The sequence below is a fragment of the Tamandua tetradactyla genome, chromosome 20, assembly GCF_023851605.1.
Source record: "Tamandua tetradactyla isolate mTamTet1 chromosome 20, mTamTet1.pri, whole genome shotgun sequence".
NCBI classification, from domain to species: domain Eukaryota; kingdom Metazoa; phylum Chordata; class Mammalia; order Pilosa; family Myrmecophagidae; genus Tamandua; species Tamandua tetradactyla.
In genome coordinates this window covers 54833978-54840307 of record NC_135346.1, presented here as the reverse complement: position 1 = coordinate 54840307, position 6330 = coordinate 54833978, and positions in this window count along the sequence as shown.

Sequence of the window (6330 nt, the reverse complement as noted above, 5' to 3'; positions counted from 1 at the left end):
CCTTCCGGGAGCCCACGCTCACCCTCAATGCTCAAGCAATGGCAGCATCTCTGTCTCCTCGTTTGCCCACCAAGTCGAACTTACAGCAAAAGCATGGCCAGGGGTGCAGTCAGCGGCTGCTCTTCTCTTGTCTCACCACTCACCTTTCACATGTTCCTTGGGGATTTCAAACAAGACAAGAGCTTGCTTATACCCAGTCTTCTCACAGACGCTCTGCGTAACAACCCTTGACTCTCACCTACCTGCAGGCTGAGATGCGGTGCCAGGCACGCCAGGTTGTCTCCTTCTCCTGGGCACCAAGAAGGAGGGAGCAGCTCCAGTTCCAGATAGGATGACAGGTGTCCGACTTCACACACACTAGCTTGACCTGGGTCTCCCTTCTGTGATGCTGACCACCCTCTCGAGATAGTATTGCTAAGAATATATAACGAAATCAATAACATAATAAACTACATTTTTTAAAAAAGGTTGCACAGGTGGTTAGGTGGTAGAATGCTCATCTTCCATGCAGAACCTGGGATTCAATTCCCAGACTAGGCACCCCCCCCCCCCAAAAAAAAAGATCGTATCACTCATGTTACATGGGAGGGGACCTCTCCTTGTGCGCTTTCTGGTGAACGAGGCAAATCGCAGCAAAGCGAAACCCCATGGAAACCTTAGCAAGCAAGAATCTCCCTCACCTATTTCTAACGTTATCAATAACCCCAGAGCTTATTGCAAGTACTGAAAATAATAAGGAAGTTTGTGCAGCCTTTCTCATCTCAAGGCAACAAGAAAAGCCTTCCCAAGGGGCAGCCTGCAGGACAGTCCGCCTTAGTTGTGAGAGAGGGAATCAGCCAGAAAGCAGGGCAAAAGGGCCTCTCAACAGATCTGGGCAGCTGGGGGAACGCTGCTGTATAACAGATGCACCCCCTCCAGGGAGATCCCTGCCCCATCTTTAAAGCTGGAAAACTGGAATCATTTCCAAAGCACGAGGGACAAGGGTAAGAAATCAGAGCAAATTGCAGGAATGGAGCCAGTTGAGCACCGAGGTGACTTTTTAAAGCATCTAGAAGAAAGGTCAATTCCCCCCAAAAAAGGTAAGCTGCGGAAGAAACGCAGCCTGTGGATGGCTACTGCAGTCATGACGGGCTGAGGGAGGTGGTGGAGAGGGAGCCTCCAGGCTCTAGATGAGACCTTTTCCATTTCCAGTGGTTCTCAGAGAGCCATGAGCGGTCTTCTTGGGGGGGGGGGGGGGGGAGGGCAGACAAGGGAGTTAATACAGAGGAAAGATAACATCATTCCCAAGCGAGCAACTGTCCAATCCTTCACTCCCAAAATCATCCTTCGAGTACACAGGTGCCCAGTCAGGGCCCGCTCCGGACCAGGCGCTGGACTGCGCATTGTCTGAACCCGAGCAGAGGCCAGGAGCCACTGGCTCACCAAGCAAATGCAATGGGTAAGCAGGACTCACCTCCTCCCTCTCTCACTTTCTAAGGCAAGCTAGCAGCCCTCACCTTCCCAGGCCACATCCCCTCCCAGGCCCATCTCTGACCTGTGCCTGCGGGGAGACCCCTTGCCAGGCACCAAGCCCACCCCCACCGCACCTTCACCAGAGAGCAGTTCAAGGTATCTGTGTTAGTTGGCCTGAGCTGTGAGCACAAATAACACAAATTGGTTGGGGCTTAAGCAACAGGAATTTATTGGCTCCCAGTATTGGGGCTAGGGAAGTCCAAAATCGAGATATCAACAAGGCTGGCTTTCTCCCCCACTGCAGCATTCTGGGGCTGGCTGCAGGCCATCCTTGGGGCTCCTTGGCTTTCCCATCACATGGTGATGTCCTCTCCTTCTGGATTCCTGCTACCTTCCTTCTTCTAGCTCCTTCTTGTGGCTTTCTCTTTGCATGGCCTCCAGTAATGCAAATTAAGTCCCGTCCTCACGCAGTTCATTCACACCTTAATTAAAAATAACATCTTCAAGAGGGCCTATTGACAATGGACTCACACCCACAGGAATGGATTAAAGACACGTCTTGGTTGGGGCACAGATTTCAGCCAAGGACACCACGGTGTCCTTCTACCCAGAGGCGTTTGCCTTCAATGGGCGACTCCGAGGAATTCTTGACTCATGGGCTTTCAGTGCTAGAAAGGCCCCCAGAGATCGATGCAGCCATGAACCTTCTCATTTCAGAGGTGAGGGACCAAGGTCCAGAAGGGCCAGTCCCAGCACAGACAAGGGACAGCAGCAGGACTGAAGTTCAACCCTCGTATAGCACAGCTCATTGGTTTGCTGGTTTCTCGGGTGCAGGGACCAACTCCAAGCAAGTGTTTGGAAACAGGGAATGCAGCCTGCTACCTGATGCCCTCAAACTGTGTGTGGCAATGTGGACCCCAAAAGGCATGCATCACAGATGGGGTGGCATCTGAAGCTGGAGCTGACACCACTTCTCGTTTGCAAAATGGGCATGATTCCTGGATCCTTTGTCCTCAGGCAGTGCATATTCCAAGACCCCAAACATTTCTTGAGTCACAGGGTGATCAGGCAGGGAAGCTTACATCGCTTAAAGGGTCTGGCTGTGCCTGTAGGGATGGTAGGGATTTAGGGACCATGGGGAGACCCTAAGGGGATAACAGATTTGCCTTGTAGAAGAACAGGTCCAAAAACAGAGCCATGTATGGGTTAGAGGGGTTGAGAAAGGTCATTTACGGGGAAACCATAGTCGTTCAGGTGGGAGAGGATGCCAAACTGAGGCTGTGGTCAGCCAGCCATGGATTCAAGAGATTTTAGTAGCAAAAGGAAATCACTCCTTCTCGGAGTAAGACCTTCCATTTGCCAAGAGGACAAACGGTCTACATTCAAGGACCACCCACTCCCTGAGCATTTATCATCGGGGGACATTACACTATGTACTTTGCTCCTATTAATTCATTTAATCTACAAGGTAGATACGATTATCACACCCATTTTACATACAAGAAAACTAAGCCCAGAGAACTTAAGTAACTACCCCAGGGTCACAGAGCTCGCATGCTGGCAAAACCAGCATTTGAGCCCAGGTTGCCTGCTTTCAACGTCTGCACCTCTGCTCACCCACTAAACAAGAGCCAAAAAATGTCCGCCTACCAGCCAGCCCCACTATTCAATTATTTGGCTTCATTGAGAATGAAATCCAAACAGTTGACTGAATTTGTTTTCATTTTCATCCAGATGTTTGGCATCCCATAAACGAGATGACATGCCCGTGAGTGGGAAGCTCATCAGGAAACGGGACTCTGTCACCAGCAGAAACACTGCCTTAAAGCGAGGTTGTCGCTTCATAAACTAATGATTTGCACCCCAGTTGTTTTCGAGGAGCCTCCCAGTGCACACTACATTTTGCAAATCTGTTTCTGAGCCCCTTTGGTTAACCCAAACCCATGTTAGAACCGTAGGTTGTAGAGATATTCTACCAGTTTCTCCTTCTCCGGCTGGTATTGGCTGAAGTCACTTCGTCTTTTTTGGTGTGTGTGTGTGTGTGTGTGTGTGTGTTTTGCATCACAAATAACAAAAACCACGCATACTTTAGCTTCATCCCTGAGGTTAAAAGTAAATACATAATTTTGGCAAATTACTCGGAATTACTGGCTAGCAGCATCTGGTTCGGATATTCTCGAGTAAATTATTGGCACGGTCCCTGCCACATTTTTTATTTTAACCAAAATGTTCTAAGAAACATGTGTTTTCTGTCCTGGTTTGCATGTAATCAGTTTTAGAGGGCCTCGGAGCTTTAAGTGGAAGATTTCAGAAATTAGCTGCCCTACCTGGGCACTGACTGCAGGCCTTGAAATGCCACCCTCCCGGCCCTGGGGGCGTGGAGGAGGGAAGGCTGCCAGGCTGGGCCAGCGCTGGTAGCTTGCTTTTCCTGCCTCCGGCTCTTCGGAACCAACGAACCCTGCAGGTACTGCGTGTACACATATCTCTCCCTTCACTCTGCTTCCAAATTACATACCTCGCTTTTATGTCAAGTCCAATATAGCTCCTTAGCAGGTTTTCTTCCCCCCTCTTTCTTCCACATCAAGAGTACCCAATTACTTTTATAAATACTTGTTTTAAAAATATCGCAGTGGTTTCCTGCTGCTTCGCATTCTGAAGAGCGATGCAGGATTTCAGACTCTTATAAATCTTTCAAACAGTTCATATTTTATCAACAAAGTGTGCTTTTTTGTAAATCCTAAGTATAAATCCTTGTCGGGGCCGTTTTTTTATAATGAGTTGACCTTTCCATTAAAACGACCAAATAAAAGGAATTCTTGCCGTTTGGAAAACCATTTGCAATGTCCTCGGTGTGTTCGTTCATTCCGCCTCGCCCTCCAACAAGGGCGGCACTTTGGGTTACCAGAGAAAGCAACATGGAGGCTTGTCAGTTCCAGAACATGCCAGCAGAGGTAAAACAAGGTTAGGTACCTGGTCTTTAAAAGAAAATTCCAAGAAGGCTTTGGTTTATTGTTAAAACTGAAAAAAAATTCCCCAGCTCCAGGCAGGGAGCTCTTGCGTGGGTTTTCACAGCGGTCCCCAGGCCCTGGAGAAAAGGTCACCGGGATCACGGGCAGGGGAAGAGCTTTGCACGCTGGAGGCTGCTTTCAGTTCCTCAGCCACGGGTCTGCACGGGCCACTCAGCTGTCCGGGTTTAAACGGGCATGGCTGTGGTTTTCCACTTGGAACTGCCTGGAAATGCTCAAGGGATGGCCACTTAGGAGGCAAATCCCAAAGGATATTCAACCATATGCGATACAGTTCCAAGCAGGACAGCAATCGAGCTGTATCTACCAAACAAACCCGTGCCTGGAAGCTTGGGAGCAGGGCATCCTAGCCTTCGGTGATAGAGCTGAACAATTTTGAGGGGAGAGGGTTGTTCATTTTTTAATATTCTGGAAACCATGCTGGGAGAATAAATGCAATGAATGTAATTCAGGGATCGTTTAGAGCTTTTGGTCTCAAACACAAAAAGAACAAGCCAACTTCCTGAATTAGTAGACTCTGACGGGTATGCCATTGGGTTTTGTACACTTGATTCTCTCCCCTGAATATCCAGGAAAGTGTTTCCAGTCAGTTTAGCTTCATCCCCACCCTGCCCGGCCAGATGCATTTATTCGGGAGATATTTAAAAACCTCCTACTATGTGCTTGGTTCTCCTGGGAGCCGAGGAAGAGCCAAAGACATACACAATGGGCACCTTTTCTCAAGAATCGAGTTGGACCACAAGCTTGAAGCTATAGAGCCCCACCGGGCAGCCCACAAGCTAAGTCCTAAGGATGCCTCCACCTACTCAGGGCACGAGGGCTGGGTGGGAAGACCCAATCTCTGGAGACTAGGTAAGCTTCCACACAGGAAGCTGTGAGAGAGGAGGAGGATTTGGGGAGGCCCAAAGGAAAGAGGAGGTTTCGGGATAAAGATCAAGAATGGGCAGGATAACCCTTGCTAAGCCAGGCCTTCTTACTCTCTGGGCCTAAGACAGAGGTCGGAGGGCCAAAGGCAGTGAGCTAGAAATGGACACACGCCGTCTGCTGAGAGGTCTGAGGGTGACGTACCGGGGCTCTGGGAGTTGGTAAAGTTTCCCCATGAGCCTGTCAATTCCACAGTCTGGCAAGAGCACGAGGATGTGCTGGAGAAAACAGACCACTGGCAAGTCTGCTGTCACAGCCCTAAGGGAAGAGGCCAAGCTGGATGGAGAAGGACAGGGAGCGGAGCCCTGGAAGGCTCTGGGTGCTGAGCCAGGAGAAGAGACAAACCTGAGGGCAGGGTGTGGGTGTGATTCTCCTGGAGGCTGCTGCCAGAGCTCCCTGGGGACACGTGGCCAGGCTCAAAACAGAGGCCAGCCATACGGAGAAAACCCTGGATGCTTAACCATTTAAGGATTCTCCCAGGCAGATGCTGAAAAGAGAAAAGGTCAGAGAACTGAGGGCTGAGCTTGCAGAGGGGCGGTTAAGGAGAGGGGCCAAAGACCCTGCCTGGAGGGGCGTGCCTCCTTGCTGGAGAGTTCCTAGGGCAGGATGGGGGGATTCGAATTTGAACTAGATTTAAATGGAGGCCCCTGGACACCTGGCAGAGTGGGAGTGGGTGGGGGACGGGGTTTCACTGAAAGCAGCAGAGTGTTTAACAGGGAGGAAGACAATTCTCCCAACTGATGAGTATGATCATGGGGGAGGCTGGACCTTGTTACCAGATGGGCGAAAGGGGTAGAGCGGAAGTGGTGGCGATGTGAATTCCATGGTGGACCTGCCCAACCTGGAAAGAGGAGATCCAGGCCTAAGTTAAAAGACTGGAAGGTTAAGTTAACTTGAACCCCTCCAGTTAAGAGGAAAGAAGGAGGGA